At 48.1% G+C, this 17339-nt stretch overlaps 1 pseudogene; it reads left to right on the plus strand.

Moving 5' to 3' along the window:
- The first annotated feature begins 16730 nt into the window (after positions 1-16730).
- LOC105291681 overlaps positions 16731-17339 on the plus strand; it is a 3673-nt pseudogene continuing 3064 nt past the window's right edge.

The following is a 17339-nucleotide window of genomic DNA, read 5'->3' on the forward strand; positions in this document are numbered from 1 at the left end:
GGTGGCATGCTGCCAGTCATAAAGACGTCACTGGAATGTCTCCTTTTTTTCAATACCGCTCCTTGTCGCCATAGATTGATCTGCCAGTTAAATATTTAGACATGATCATCTGCCTTTGTCATAAAGCACCACTCGACTTTGAGCGATGAGCAAGGAGGTACCGAAGTAGTAGCTAGTCCCCGCCTGGGACACGGGGAGAGATGGAAACAGTGACGAGAGGAGGATTCCACCCCCCGCCCCCACCCTGGGTCTGCAAATCTCTACTCAAATCCAACCAACCCATCTTGAGCAAGTTTAATACACCTCAGCTCCGGAGCTTGAGAAAGGCTGAGAAAGGGGAGCCAGTCCCTATCCTCAGATGGCCAAGTTCATGAGTTTTGCTCCATCGGACCCACGGCCTCTCTCAGTCAGTCCAGTCCTGCCCCAGCCTTCCCAACTATCAAAGGATTTTTCACGTCAGTTAGCTCACATCATCTTCACAGTGTCCCTCTGAAAGCTAAAAGTGCCAGCAACATGGCCCAACACCCATTTCTCATTTAATTGTCACGATCATCTCCCTAAGATGAGAATTACTGTCTCAACTTACGAGAAAACTGAGGCTCACAAAGGTGAAATGAATGGTCAGCCCAAGGTCACTCAGGAGGAGAAGAGGGGTCTGTGTCCAATGGCCCAGGATGTGTTCTTTTTGCCAGATATCCTTAGAAGGTCACCACCAACGTGCACCCTCTAAACTCATGTTTGATCACCTCAGCCAAAAAAGCCCCTTTAATCCTCTGCAACTTCTGCAGGAGCTCAAGATCTTTCCTGGGAAATGTGGCTCGCTTCCTGATCACAGATGGAGGCCAAAGGCCAAAGAGACTGAACCACTCGGCTCCTGGCTTGAACGTTTAAAGTTATCAGGTACTTTTCAGAGCAGTGACCATCAAAGCTCTGGGACCCTGCTCTGCTCTGACTTTAACAAAATGAACTTCAGAAGGTGGAGGGTCATTAGTAACTCTTTGAGGGCCACCCGGAAGGGCCTTGAGCAAGGCGAGGGCAAGGCGGTCCCACGGTGGCCAGACGGGACAGCATAGTATGGAGGCTATTGAGTGATCCTGAGCCCACAGCGCCTCAAGCCCAGTCTCTGCTCCGATGGTGAAAAAAAGTCTGCAAAGAAAACCTTGCCTTCGTTCCCGTTTCAGAAACAAGCAGGTACTCTTTCATTTCAGCAGCTGACAGGGGAGGGCGGGGGAGGTTAACATCATCAGAGGAGACAGCTGAGGTGAGTACTGTCTGGGACCAAAGAGAAGAAGCTTCTACAGCTGGCAGTGGTCACAGGCTCTGCAGTGAACACCCAGAGGGAAGGGAATGGTTGCTGAATCCTACTCTCCCACGCTCCACACGGGACAACTGAGGCTTCAAGAGAATTGTAAGCGCCTTACAAGGGTCGCACGCTTGTCAGTAGCAAGAATTCAGATTTTCTAACTCTCAGTCCAGCATTCACATTTGTTTCTGGAAAAGCCAGCCCAGTGGCCGCCATCTTGGAGGCATCCCTTAGAATTCCCCCAAAATACCACTGTGAGGATAAGAGTGAAGGTCACACACATCAGTTATAAAAGCATTTTATCAGGGAAAGAACTAAAGAAAAGGAGAATGGAAATGCTAGGCAAAAGGGAAGGTTAAAGCTACCAGATGGATCCCAAAAAGACCTACTTGGTGGCCTTGCCAGTGCATACGCAGTCATTCTGATCTGCGCCTGGAAAAGAAACCTAGCAATATTTGTCTTTAAGGGCCTCCCAGGTAACATGTTTGGCCAAAATCATATATCCCAAAGCTGTGTTTTTATTAAAATGGTGGAGCAATAAAGCCATAATACTTCATGATGCGCTCAAAGTGACATACCCCAAAAAAGCAGAATTCGGTCACCCCAATACGAATATCACTTCCACCAACCTCCTCCTAAACCAACCTGAGGGAAGCAGGTTGCTTTTCCCAGGATCGCCCCCTGCTCATGGATAAAGCCCCTCTGCCTCTCACCTCCTTATCGACTCTAACCAACCGAGAGAATAAAGCGAGCTACCTATTTTCCTCTCAAAAGAATTGGCCAGATTTTACCAGTTTCGGAAATGGACTCAGCAACACTTACATGATCCAACCACACTGGGCCCAGAAGTCAAGCACCCTCCTTCCGGAACAACTCAGTCATAGGGAACCCCAAGGAACGCAACAACTCTCTCTCCCGTCGCATTAAACAATTCCCCAGAGCCCAAAAGGAGGTTCACCTACCAAACTCCTGGGACAAAACATGCTCCTTCTCCATGCTTCGCTTCAGCTCATGGAGGACAGTCACCCTTTCTGCCTAAGCTGAGCTGCATCTCCACCCGACGGTAGCTCCTCACTGATTGGTCACAGCTTCCCTGCTCCCTGATTGGTCAAAGTTTAACGTTCATTTAGCCCTACTGCACCAGTGGGGCAGGATGGAAAGGGATGCATATCAGGAACTCTTTTCTATGCTGCAACTGAACAGGTGAGTCTATCAGTCAAAACTTTTTTGGTTCCAAGTCCACAAAAAAGTGATTTAAGAACAAAGGGGGCTTATCGGCCTAAGTAACTACCAAGTCCAAGAATAGAACTTATCTCAAGCTTAGCTAGATCCAGAGTTCAAGATTATCATCAGATGTGTATGTCTCTCTCTCTCCTCTCCCCTCCCCTCCTCTTCCCTCCTTTCCTCTCCATATGTTGACTTCGACTTCTTTCCTATCGCATATGACCGTCATGGTAGGAAAGGCTCCATAGTTACATAGCTTCACTGGTGACACACGACAAGGAGAAAGAGCTCCCTCGCCCAGTCCATAGATCAGCCTTGCTTGAGCTATATCCGTATTCCTTGGCCCAATCAATGCTTCCATAGTGGGGGAGGGATGCAGACATTGTAAGTAGCAGCCTCCACCAAAACGATAAGAAATGGAAGAGAGGCAGTTTCCCAAAAGAAATGGCAGTGCCCCTGCCAGAAAGAAAAAAAAAAAAATAGAGAAATTCAACAGACATTGACATACAAAGCCATCCTAGCCATTCTTGCTTCATGAGATTAAAGAAACAGACTCAGAATTTTCTGCAGAATGTTTTACATTCTAGATTCAAGAAATAGGCCACACTTAGGTATCGTGTCCTGACCCATATTATCTAAACCAGATTTTTCCAGAGAAGGCCTGCCTTTGGAGTATTCAGGAGCTTGCCACTACGCTCTCCCATTTGACAACCGTTTCTTGTGAATGTCCTTCCCTGGTCAGGAAGGAGAGACAATGTTCTATCTAAATCCCGGACGCTCCTCATTCCTCTGTGCGCCTCACCCAACTATGATCAACCCACTTGGTCCCTCCTGAACCCACACTTGGAAAGATCCAGGAAGAAGGTGGGAGAAGAGATTAAAGCAGGAAGTATAGTCAAGAGAAGTTGGCACCTGTTCCCCACAGGAGGCAGACATCAAAAGATGCTGAACAGAAAAAAATGAAACGCTGAGCAGAGTGTCAGGGCTCCTCCTCACCACACCCACCTCCACCTTTGCTTTCCGGAAAGCTCCGTATTGGGAGAATCTCACAGATCGCAGCTGATGATACCGGTGATAATGGACAAGGGTGTTAAGATGACGCAGGAACAAGTATTTGTTCCATCGCTTACCAAGTGAGTGAGCTTGGGCAAGTTACTCAACACCCATGATCCCGTCTCCTCAACTATAAAATAGAAATAGTGATTGTTACCTATCTCCCAGAGTTGTCTTGAGGAGTAAATGAGATAATGTCTGTAAAAGGCTTAGCATCGTACCTGGGATACAGTAAGCACTCAAAAAGTGTTAGGTGTGCTGTTGTCTTTAGTAGCCAGGTATATGTAGCATCTATAAGCCGAAGAAAAAGTATGTCTTAATCATATGTGCACTATTATTCAAGTATGCTATTTCAATGAATTAACTACAAAGTCATTGAAAACTGTTCCTGAATAGAGCGTGCCTTATAGTAACTATATATTTTCTCAGTCAGTGAGCACTCAGAGCACAACTGCTCCCATGTCGAGTTCCCCTTTTATTTTCAATTGAAAGAATCCACATACTCAATAAAGGTTGAGAAACACTGAAACACATCACAGTGTTGTCTTTATAGTGACTTAGATCCCATAGAAGTTATAACTCAAATGCAAAGTTTAGTACTTGATCTCTAGCATTTTCAAAGAATGATGTTCTTTCTCTATTGCCCTTTGCTACTGTTGCTTACAAAGAAATTAGGTGGAATTCATGGCATCAGCAAGCATTAAATATCCCCATCTGTCCTGCTTACCCTAGGAGTTTTGCTCACCTGGATTTTTCTCTCCTGCCCATGATGGATGGCCAGAAGCCACACTGTCAGATTGACTTCCAATCCAGAAATAGCTCTGCCATTTAGATGCCATGGGGATAACATTAATACCAGACACAAAAGCTAAATAAAAAGCCTTTAGCAACTGAATGGCCCTTAGATTTCAGAGTTATCGATCCAGTGGAGCCTGCTAAGTTATTATGGCTACAGTTAGGCTCAGAGAAATCTGTGATCCTGAGAAAAGTTAGCAGAAGTCACAGTCACCTTTAACTACAAAGCACAGCAAAAGGGCTGGGGGTGGGGGTGCAGCTAGTCGCCCCATCTATAATTCTGTATCCTAAGGGCTGCATTCATTCCCCGACATTCAGAGCCAGCCCGGAAACAGCCCCGTGGCTCAGTTTACCCTGATCAACAAGAGCTCAAAATTCACGGCACTTCTAACCTTTGTTTCGCATCTCACAAAAACGCTCCCAGATGGGGTAAGCTTCTGCATAATATTAAAGAAATTTAGATCGTGATTTGCCAAAGACAAGCAGTGACTGATGGAGCTAGGGTAAGAACGGCAGTCTCACCCCACCCCACCCTGCCCCCAGCTATGGAAACCCCCAAGACTGACTCCCAGACTCCGCATCCATCCCTCCGTATCATCTCCTAAGCTCTCCTGGATTGAGGGCTCAGGCTCCATCTGGCACTGAGACTTATCCATGCCTCTTTCCCTTAATAATCCCCACCCCCATACTCCAGGTTTGAACTAAGTTTATCATACTACCTCAGACTTAGGGTCGAGCTGGTGTTTACTTGGAGTGAACACCAGCGAGCATTGCTAGGTGCTGGCTGGAGCTCATGGGCTGAAACTACACGGGTCCTCCATTCTCTATGCATCTTGCACAGAGGCATGCTGGGGCTGTGCTGCAGATTAACACAAGGTAGGGCTGCGTATCAGCAAAGGGACCCCACACCCTGGGTTTCTCTTTTAATGGGCAAGCATGACGGTAGCCTTGAAAATAAGGCAAAAAATGTCTGAGTCTGGCTGCCAAATGCTCTCAGCTTGGCTACCAGCTATTTCCAGGAGTTCCTGGGAATGCTGGCTATTTGGCACCTAGAGAATATGGAGGCCAAGGAAGTTGAGTACACACAGCCCCTCCCGCTGGATGGGAGAAGGGAGATTCTCACCCCTACTGGCTTGTTACCAAGCTCCTTGAAGAGACCTAGGGGACATTCAGTGGCCCATATGGCTTGCTCTCCACATTTGGATTTTTAGACTGTAGGGCTCTGTCTATAGTGGGGAGTAGTACAAGGGAGGCAGAGGCTATAAAGGGCTTTCTCAGGCTCCTGTGAGCTTCTCTAACAGTCTCTTCTTCCCAGTAGAAGTTCTCCAGTAGGCAGTATGTCTTGGGCCATGCAATTCATCATCAAGGCAATGTAAAGAAATTACAGTGGGCAAAATGCCAAGGAGTGATGACTCACATGAATCCTCCTTTCTCTGGGAGCCATCCTGAAATGTGGCGATATGACTGTGTACCCTGGCCATGACTGATGGATCCATTGGTAGATTCTCGAGTAAATCTGGACCAATCATATTTTCTTCCAACTGGGCATTTATCTTATGGGGTAGTCAGATCCCAAGCTGGACAATGGCGGTGACTAGGGTAGGAGGTTCAGGACTTTCTACTATAGGGTCTCCAGACAATCCTCAGTTTTTCTACTTACTGAGTGTTTGTTTTTTAACACGTTTCTTTGAGCCATGAGATCCCCAGTATCCCTCAAACAACAAATTCCCCTTTTGCTTAAACCAGCCAGACTGATTCTTGCTATTTGAAAACAAACAAACAAAAACCTCACAATTAATGTGCATGGAGCAGCTCTTTTCAAACTCTTCTGTATTATTCTCATATGTAAAGTATTCTGAAAAAAAGAAAAATTCGTTCCTTTCATAAGTTCTGAAAGAAACATTTTTTTAAAAAAAAAATCAAAGACCTTCTTACGATTAGGAGAGAGCCATGGTTTTCCATAATTTCCATTAACGTAAAAGATGTATTGGTAAAGAAAGAGAAGAGTTGCCTGGGAAAGGTTTGTCGTAAGTTCAAAAACACAGCCTTTGAGGACCGTTTCGCTCTGTCTGCAAAAAGAATGGGCACTGCACTCTGGGGACAGGCCTTGTGGTTGCAGGTTGGGAGGACCGGGATTGTAATCCAAGCTTCTCCCACCCCACGTGTCCTTCAGAAGGCAGTGTGGGGCACGGACTCGGTCACACTCCTCAGCTCAAAGGATCTGGGTGTCCTCACTGGCTGGCTGGAACACATCCTGTATTCGTGTCTGTCTGCGTGTACAGTGCCTGCCATTGCCGCCTGGTGGTTAAGAGCAGGTGCTGAGCGACACTATCCACATCTGATTTCTGGCTCTGCAAGGACCCGGAATAAGTTACTTAAACTCTCTGAGCCTCACCTCAGTATCCTCATCTTTAAAAAGGGTCGTGATCATTAGATAAGATTAAAAATGTGAAGCGCTCAGAAAAGCACCTGCCAATAAGTGATCCAAAAAGGTTGGCTGTTATTGTTCTGTTATGTTCTAGCACCATTCTAAAGGAGATAGTTAATTGAAGAGAAAGAGAAATAGGAAAGGCATTCTAGAAGCCAAACTTCGAGAAATGTTTTGAAAAATGGTTTATTTTTGTGAAAGAGCTGTTATTATCCTCTAGAACTAATTAGAGAAGTGATAAAACACTTAACACTTTGCCTCTTCCGATAAATCCTAAATGGGGTTATTAGATGGATCAGCAGGAGAAGAGTTAGAAGTGATTTTCTGAAAAACTATCCACCAGAATAAGGGCATTTTTAACACTTGAACCACCCAAAGAAAATGAAGTGTTCTCCTTGTAGTTGAGTAAGCAGACCACAATGAGGTGAAAGTGGTAATTAATGGCCCAAGAAGATGAAATAAAAAAGTACTTCATTTGAAGGCAGACATTTTTATTTCTCTTAATATTGTCCTATATTGTTTCCCCTTGTTTTAGTTCATAATTAAGAACCAGTAGTTCAATTGATAAGAATTGTGTTTTTGCAGGAAAAATGTATAAGAGGCTTGATTAAATGGTACATTTCTATTTCATTCCAATAATTTATGGGCTGGCTAATGCCAACTCTTTCGAGCAAGCTACACCATTCGACTGGTGAAGGCTGATACTTCAGATATTTTATCATTTATTTCATTTCATGCCTTATTTCACCTCATTAGTTCGTATAATACAAACAACTCTATAAGGCAGGTATTGCTATCCTCATTTTACAGAAGCAGAGATATAAGAAGTCGCTTCAGTTTATACTAGTAGCGCAGTAATTATAAGAGCAAACATTTTATTGAAAGCTTTCCATGTGCTAAGCACAGTAGAATGTATTTTTTCAAACATAATCCCTTTTCATCTTTATAACAACCTGTTATTATTATCCTCATGTTTTTTACAGGAGAGGAGACTAAGGCTTAGAAAGGTTCAATCATGTATCAAGCTCATGCACGGAGGTGGGGGTCTGGATTTGAACCTGACTCTTGCATGACTTGATGCCTGTGCTAAAAAAGAAAGAAATCCAAGTCCAGATCTTGAGTGGGGACCGTTCTTCCAGCTCTTCTGTGCCTCTTAGGTCCCAGCAAGAACAATCTGCCCGTGTATATTCTGAACATTCAAAATGCTATTCTCCAAGTGATGACGAACAAAGCTGTTTTCAAAACAAAAACACCTTCGGAGTGTTTTGGACGTCACTCATTCTGTTGCTCAAAGGACCTTGAGGGACCTTGAGTGGAGCCTGGGCAGTGATTGTGCAAAGTCAAGGGTACTTAGTGAGAAGCCTGGTGCTTCCACAGCCATCGGTTCCAGGTACAGGCCCCGTGGGGTGTGCACACCATTTACCTCGCCTGTCCGGCCACTGCAGCTACAGCCAGAGATCAAGAGATGCAGGCCCCAATGAAAGAGCTGAGACCTGTCTTTTCGGTTAACAAAAATCTCCCAAGGAGGAATGTGGAGGCATAGGGTTCATTACTTACACTTTGAAGCTAAGACCATAACAATAATGACACTAAAAACGCCAGTCCAAAAGCTCAGGCTCAAGCATTTGGTAGTGTCTCCCACCTGAGACCCCCACTTTCATTTATATTTTCTCTTTACCTTGCTCATTATGTGTCCCCGTATTGCTTCTATGCCTAAATTAGTTTTATGTGGCTTTCAACAAAGGAACGATGTCTTATTAACTTAATGGCAGACAAATTTAAATAGAAAATCAGAGCACCGGAAGGAGGAAGCGAGCATGTTTTACCCTGACAGCTGGCGTAGGTGCTATCAGTGGGCACTGGCGCGGGCTCCGAGAGCCACGGCAGAAGCTAACCTGTCACTCTGGCTGTCTCATGCTGGGAAGAGACACGTCTGAGAGCTGGCTGCATGGATGCAAAGGGAGGAACCTGAGCACTGAGTTGGCTCCAAGAAGCAGCTCCATGTTGGAGACCTCATTCCCACAAGGTCCTGAATGCTGGGTTCCTGGCAAGAGTTGTACCTCATGGGTAGGATGGAGAGCCAGTTTTTAAAAACTTCTCACCTTTCTGGCAAAAAAGTCCCTCGGCCTAAAGACCAGGAGCTAAATGTCAACTGCAGCTAAGACCCAGTAGAGCTCTAAGAACGAGGAGAACCCGCCACCAAAGCCAAACAGAACTTTTCAGCTCTTTCTCCGTCCCTTGTGCAAAAAAAGGCACAAGCCAAGTAGTGGACCTGAAAATGTCACTGAGCAGGGGAAGCGCAGCTTTCTGGACTAGGTGCTATGTAGGTTCAAAGAACACTGGGGTTCAGAGATAGGAATCTCCAGGGTCCTGAAAAGCCACCATGTGCAAACACAGCCAGAAGCAAAAGCAAAGAATGCTGGGGGTGTGGGGTGGGGGTTGGGGAAGGGCTGCTGGCAGGTTAATGGCAGAGCTCTCCCCAGCGCACACACACCCACTCACTCCCGGCCTCTCCCCCAGGGCCTCTCGCTAATGAGAACAGCCTCATGAGGCTGCTCCTGAGAGACAGCTGCTCAGATGTCAGCCAGGCATCCCCCCCGGGTTCTCAATGGGGCCTCCAGTTTCCACGGTCACAAGGTAGCATTTGACTCACTTAATGTGCAAGAATTTCTGGGACACAAAGAAGGACAGGTCCGGGCCCTGAGGAGTTCACAGCTAGTGGGAATTCAGACACGCTCATGAATGACCTTCACAGGGGCCACAGCTGACTTGCCCAGCCCAGGGAGGTCAGACCTTCCCAGGAAGCTAAAGCTATAGGTGCAAATTCCACAAAGAAGCTCTCCGAGATGGCACCAAGTCAGCAAGATCCGCCCAACCCTTCACCTAGCCCCACTCAGATGTGAGCAATCTGTCCAACAAGAAACAGGGGGGGGACAGTGTTTCACATCTGTCCCCAAAGCATAGTGCTTCAAGCTGACGCTAAAGCAAAAATTCGGTATCAAAAAGAGCCTTGGTGCAAATCATTTAAATCAATCCGAACTACCTCAGATGGACGAGCCTCTACTGTCACTGAAAAATGTGACTGCATGAAGTGACAAGGTCCTCGCAGACTGGTCTCCACATGATTCTTCCCATTTCTCAGACAGGAAACAAAGGATCAGTACTGGACCATCCCTGCTCACTCTCACATTCCCCAAAGGACCCTCCCTCGGCCCCAGACATCGGATTCAGTGTTGAGCACACAGAGACTGTTCTGAAGATGGAGGCTGTGGCTTTGCTGAGGATGGAAAGAAAAGAATGATCGTGTGCCGTGTGTATATTTCCCTGCAAGGGGCGGGGGAGCCTGGGGCCCTCCCCAGGGCAGAGGTGGCAGGTAGAGCAGAGTGTTCGGGAAAGGCAGGCAGTCGACAGAATTGACAGACAGGCCACCGCCAGTAGAAGGCAGATCCTCCTCCCCGCGATCTTGCCCAGACCCCCACGGCCTGTCTGGAAAGCTCATATTTTCAATGTAGACATGTCACACCATCTGGATCACTCACCTGCCACAACCTGCTTCCAAATTAGGTCAATTCATTGTCTATCCCAACATCAACTTTGCAATAACTTTGCTTTACATGAGCACGTCAGGGAAGGGCCCCTTTCCCAAGGAGAGAGGGTATTTCATTCTACTGTATTTCATTCGCTGCAAACCTGGGAGATGGTGAGCCTTTTAGTGGGTCATTATCCTCACCGGGCTGAAGAAGAAATTGAGGCACAAGGAGATTTTTAAAAATAAAAAACAAAACGACTTTACAGATGCAAGACTAGAGGCCAGGGCTCCAGATTCCTGGCACTTCCTGGTGCTTCCCATGGTCGGCCCGCTCACTGAGGTTATGTTTCGTTCCTTTCCCTCTGTCCTCCCCTTGTAGAACCTCAAAGATGGCTAAAGATGTGAGCCATATGCCCCTCTGCCGGTGCCCGACTATTTATGAAGACCTCTTGGCTTCGTTCAAGCTTTAACACAGAGCGTGCTGATGCACTGTGGGGTGTATTGTATGTGAGCAGAGCACAACTGAATCTAGCAGTAGAAACACAACTCTGGGGAGAAGCCCGGTACCCAGTACCCAGTATCCAGAGGGCAGGACAGTCAAGACCTCGAAGCAAGGGCTATACACATATGTCATGGCCATCAGGGCAACGGAGAGGGGCCCAGGGCACAGCAGGTTGGCAGGAGGCAGTCAGTGGTCTAGGCCAGGCCCTGCTCTTGGGTGGGCCTGTCTGCGAGCCTTTTGCCCAGAAGGGCCTCTCCTCTCTCCTAGGGTGATTCCTACAACTATTTGGCTTAGAGCCTCCTCTTCGATTTTAGTACCCTATTCTCCTCAAATCTTTAAATGACTGAGCTCACCAAGTGAGTGGCTCCGGGAGAGAAGAGATGAATGTCATGTGTGTTGAGGGCAGAGACGGTGACTCCAAGGGAGAAAGGACATCAGAGGAAGGCGGGAGGTAGACCTGGTGGCGGCAACTGTCCGAGAGGCCGCCCTGTCCTGGAGCTGAGCTGGACCAGAGTTGGACAGTCATTCTACATGACACCGGGGTCAGGCTCGGGGACAGGACGATTGTCTCCTCCCAGAAAGGTGAAGCAGGAGTTCAGGCAGGATCCCCAGCCTAGAAGAATCAGGATCCCCAGCAGATCCCCTAGAAGAACCAGGATATCTGTCAGAAGATCAGGTAGAAACTCAGCTCCAGAGGAACAAGCCTGGTCCATGGTGACACAAAAGCTCGGTCACAATGAATAGGAAAAGAGTCCACTGCTGCCAGCAGGACAGAAACCCACATCAAGCTGACGTGCTTAAATCTCTAAAGCTCTGGCCCAGACGCCTTCGGTCCGGATGAGCAGCCCCTGCCAGTGCCTTCCCTGCCTGCGACCCTTTGACCTCCCCGGGGCCCCTGGAGCCAGTTCTCCTGGATGGCGTGGCTTCCTGCACCTCCCGTGGAGATGCCCCTCCAGCGGCAGGAGCCTGTGCAGTCCTGAGGCAGGTGGAAGGACCAGGAGTGCATGTGTCCTGAGGGACTCGCATCTGAAGGGTAAACACCTCACTCCTCGCCCTCAGGCATACAATTCTAAGGCATGTCGCCATGGCCTCTCAGGAGGCTTCAGAAAGATCGAGCCCCAGATGCCCACAATGATGAACCACTCACCAAGTCACTCTTCATCGCCCCCTCTCCCTCACCATGCATCCTGGGACCACGTCCCAAGCAAACGACTGACACCTAAATACTTGTCTCAGGGTTGGTTTTGGGGGAACCTGTTATGGATTGAATCGTATCCCCAAAGAAGATATGTTGAAGTCCCAACGCCGATGACCTCAGAATGAGACACTGTTTGAAAATAGGGCCATTGCAAATATAACAAGATAAGATGAGGTCATACTCGAGTCGGGCGATCCTTGGTCCAATATGACCAGTGTCCTCATAAGAAGAGGAGAGAGAGACACATGGAGAGAAAACAGTCATGTGATGATGGAAGAGAGACTGGAGCGATGTCTCTTTAAGCCGAGGGATGCTGACAACAACCGGAAGCTGGAAGAGGCAAAGAAAGATTCTCCCCTATGGGGTTTAGAGGGAGCCTGGCCCTGCCAACGCCTTGATTTTGGATGTCCAGCCTCCGGAACTGTGAGATGGCACATTTCTGTCATCGATGCCACTCAGTTTGTGGTCCTTTGTCACAGCAGTTAATACAACACCTGACGACAGTCTGTGAGGAGGCTACACCTGAGGATGGAGGTCAGTGGCTCTAACCTGCAAAGCTCAGAGGGGCAGGTGGTCCCCTGAGATGGTCGCCTCCATATCAACAGTTCTCACTAAGCATTTGGACGGAAGCTACTGGACCTGCAACGGGCTCTGAGAAGCAGATGGCTGTGGCCGTGGGCACGGGGGACTCTGTGGACTGTCTGCACCCGCTCACCGCTCCCACCTCCATCCCTCTTAAGCCTAATACCACAATCCCTTACTGATATTAAAAACTGACAAGGAATTTTGCCACCGGCACGAGCATTTTAATATTGAAAGGCTGTGAAATCTAATAAGAGCTACAAGGGAGGCTGATAGGGGTGACGTCCTCCTTTTCCCCCTTTTGAGCTTCAATAGAACTGGGATTCAATAAGCAAATGTGACAGAATATGTAATTTCCCCTTGATCCTCAGCGGCCAGGCATTTCCTGTTTAATAACCTTAAACTGACGTCCCCTCCCCCGAGCATCTCTCCTCTCCATCTTATCAGAATGATCCTTCATTTGAACACAGCTCAGACTGGCACTTTGGTGGCACCTTATCACCGCTTGAAGATACAAAGGGAACACGCTGAGACACTATTTTCCCCCTTTGTGGTAAGGTGTTAATGAGATCTTCCTGCCGTCCCGGTGTCTGAGATGAAGGGAGATCCTCGATCCTGGCCCTTTCTGGTCAAATCTGAGTTTTAACACCTGTCCACCAAAGGTATTCCTGACAAGCCCTGCCCAGACAAGGGGTCACCAAGGTAGAAATCTTCCAGCTAGAGAGTGACCTGGGAGGCTGGGCTCTGAGTGTCTGTGTCAGATACACATGTGACGATGACAACAAGTGCTCTCACCCAAGCAGGAGAGGGCAGCGGAGAACTCTGGGGAGGCGTCTGGGCAGGCTGACAAGCACAGAGCAAGAGTCACCCCAGGGAGGTGTCCTACAGCCTGCTGAGGCTGCGGGCTCCCAGCCTCTGAGTGGGGTCCCAGCTCAGGAGAACAGAGGTAAGTGCTTTCCGATGAGCTAAGCCCTTGAAAGGACAAAATAAAACTCTTTGGTTCCTGTTTCAGTTTCCTGAAGTAAGCCAAAGAGAGCCTTGCCGGTCCTCAGAAAAGAGATGTGAAGTCTTTGTCATTAACCATCCACTATGGGCTGAATTGTGTCTCTCCCAAAATTCATGTGTTGAAACCCATACTCCCAATGTGGCTGTGTTTGGAGACAGGGCCTTTAAGGAGGTAACTAAGATCAAAGGAGGTCCAACATGGTCCAATAATCCAATATAAATGGTGTCCCAATAAAAAAAAAAGGGAAGAAAAGCCAGGGATGCACACACAGAGGAAAGGCCGTCCGAGGATAAAGCGATAAGGCAGCCATCTTCAAGAAGAGAGGCCTCAGGAAAGACCAAACCTTGACTTTGGACTTCTAACCTCCAGCACTGTGAAAAAGCAAAATCGTGTTGTTTAAGCCACCCCGTGTGTGGTATTTTGTTAGGAAAGTCTTAGCAGACTAATATGCCATCCTTCATTCTTAACTTGAATCCCCTCACTACAGCCCAGAGAGGGTCAGTCATTTGTTCAAGGTCACACAGCTCACTCATGGTTGAACCAGAATTAAAACCCGAGGTCCTGCTCTCAGTTTCGTGCTAATCCTGCTACACCAGCTGCTCCGCAGAAGAACAAAGTCAGCGCTGCCCACTAGACATGAACACACACACACTCAAATAAACACCTTAATTTTTAATAAAGGAGTAAAAATTCTCCAACCTCCACTGCTTTGGGCACTGTTCAGTGGGAATAATTGAGCTTCTTCATCTCCTGCTGCACAAACCACCATCTCGAGGACTTGGTATTTACTTGGATAAATGGTAATCGCCCCCAGAATGGTAGCCAGCCTCGGAGGGTCACCCGACTGATAACATTTGCAGTTGCTATGTTACTTCAGTTCCTAATGTGCCGTCATTTGTTACTTAGAGTTCCCAGAAGTCCCTGCAAAGCTAGAAGCGACAGACAGGGAACCACGCTGGCTTGGAGCGGGTGCTACCAGGTTCCCAGCCAATTACACCCCGGCCCTGAGTATCTGAGCCAGAGTCCCCAGGTCTGATGGACAGTAAGCTTCCCCCATACTTCCTTTACTGGATCCCTACTTCTTGGGCCACGAGAGAAAAGGACCTGAACAGGGATGGTGGGCCATGAGGCTGGCCCTGGTGGATGGACTGACCGAAGGGAGAGGCAGACCAGAAGACACTTGTTCAGGACCATTTAATGTTTACCACTGGCAGCCAGGACGCAGAGGCCATGGGGCGTCATGGAAAAGAGCACTAGTTTTAGAGCCCGAAGACCTGGATTTGAATACAGGCTCTCCCAAGAATAGCTGTTTGCCTTAGGGAACTGTTTAGACTTCTCAGATCTTTGGTGTTCTCACCTATAACGAGGATAGGGAACGACAGAATGCACAAGTGAGCTTTCAGCAGTGCCTGGTGCCTGACGGGATCGATATAAATAGTACTTGGTCCTCCTTCTGTCCTACGTGCAGATGAGCCCTGGACGCAGGGCTGGCCTTCAGCTCTCAGTGGCTGGGATTGAAATGCTAGGAAGACCTAAGACAGGTGAAGGCAAGAGAGAGAACCACGGAAGAAAAGAGGTCAAGTAAAGAGAGAACACCAGGCCGCGTCCCGGTTGCCCCAGGTGATGACTGGCAGGTCCAGTAACTCCGCTTTCTCTCTTCCATTAAGTCATAGAAACCTCTTTTGAGGAAGAAAGTGTTCAGTTAAAAGGTATGTTAAGAGATATATAAGAGATATCTTTGCTGGCAGATATAGTGATAAAGCCAAGGGCGGGAAGCCATGGAAAGGGGGCGAGGTCAGGGCTGGGAGGGGCGAGGGCATCTCAGTTCTCCTCGCGGTCTCTTTAATTCCACACCGAGTGCCTGCCGTCTCAGCCGAGGCCTCCTCTGGCCTTGTTTCTCGTCCACCCCCTTCTGCAAACGGCCCTGAACAGCAGGGAGGGCGGATCTGAGGACAGGGCTGGGGCTGGCATGGAGAATCCTCCTGATCCCCACCACCAGCTCTGGTAGAACCAAATTCGTATCCATAATGTGAACTGGCCCATGAACAGGAAAACGGCTCGGTGCAATTCCGATAAAGCGAAAGGCACAGAGCCTTCCTGCAGGAATCTCGTTTATCCACTTTCTTGTGCAGGAAGATGGCTGTCTGTACATATGTCTGTCACATTACTTGGGAACAAGTTCAAGTTCTCTGAGAAGAGTGCTATGTCGTCTATGAGGTCATTTACTTTAAAACACTTCAGTGTAAACAAGGTGAGATGTGTGCACAGCTATCTCTGAGTATTTTTCAGACAGTTAGCATTAGAGGTGCCCAAAAATGAACACTTCAGGGTGGTCCCAATTCTTAGCATTTAAAATATCAGTGTGTCAAAAATCCACTAAGTCAGTTTGCCACACGAAGACTGGCCTAAAGTGAATGAGCCTAACCATCGGCGTAAGTGCCTGTGGCCTGAACAATAGCTTGGAGACTAGGAAACAGCCCGGTCTGATCAAGGTGACCAGAGCAATCCTCAGGACAGCCATGCAGCTAATGAAGACTGTAACCTAATCAATGGCTTGGCACGATGCTACCATAACAAAGCCATGCTCCCTTCTCTGGATTCTCCAGGCAGGATCTCGTTTCTGTGAACACATCCCTCCATCTAGGCTTCTGCCAGCACTGACCAGGGGAGACGGGCTCTGACCAGGCCCAGGTGTGCTGGTCCACGTGGTGGGAAGACCTGGGTAGCTGGAGATGCTATAAAGTGTGGCTGTCAGGGACTAGCCCGGGATTCAGACTGGCTGCTTTCAATCCCGCCCCCACCGCTCATGGTCCTTGGGCTTGTTACATAACCTCTCTGTGCTCAGATAATGCAGGTAAAGGGTTGAGGATTGTGCTCAGCAAATCGTAAATGCATTATTCTTATCACCCCACAGAGGAAAGTTGAGCACCAGGACATCCGAGCTCCAAGACATCAGGTTTTATTAGGATAATAATAACTACCTTTTAATGAGACGCTGAATCACTATAAACACACTCTACGAACTTCTTTATATTACACTCCAGCTCCCTGAATCCTCACAACAACTCTTTGGGGGTAGCTAGTATTATCCCCATTTTACATTCTCGGGGATGATGAAGGTAAAGCTTGGGAAGGTTAAGTAACTTGCTCCCTGCTACACAGCCTAAAGCAGAGGAACCGGGACATAAACCAAGCCCCGTGTGACACAGAGCCCGCCTCTCTCTAGGAATGCCGTGCTTCTTCCTGGGGGCAGTCTGGCTCTCCGTGTTGACTTGTTGACCAGGGAGAGAACTCACGGACAATGGAACGGCTCACCCGCTTGGCGATTCTCTTTCTCACTTTGTTAATGAGCGAGCTTTCAGGTTCATGCGTCGGTCTGCTAGGACCTGGGCTGGGGGAGTGGTTCACAGCCTCGGCCTTGGGTACACGATAGATTCACCTTTAAAAAGCTCAATGCTGAGGTCACACTCTGGTCCCATCAAATCCAAATCTTAGAGACTGTGACCCACGCAGCTGTACTTTTTAGGCTCCCCAAGCAGTGACAATGCTCCCTTAGGTCATGAACCACTGGATTAGGATGAACCAGCAAGGCTGCGTCTAACAGACGCCTGTAAAACTAAGCACGCACCTGATCCTACAAGGGCCCTGAGCCCAATCACCATGGCTAGGTTCTGAACACACTGAGAAGAGCGTCACCCTCCCGATTCTCTGACGGGACA

Source organism: Pteropus vampyrus, unplaced genomic scaffold (genome assembly GCF_000151845.1).
Source record: "Pteropus vampyrus isolate Shadow unplaced genomic scaffold, Pvam_2.0 Scaffold48, whole genome shotgun sequence".
NCBI lineage: Eukaryota > Metazoa > Chordata > Mammalia > Chiroptera > Pteropodidae > Pteropus > Pteropus vampyrus.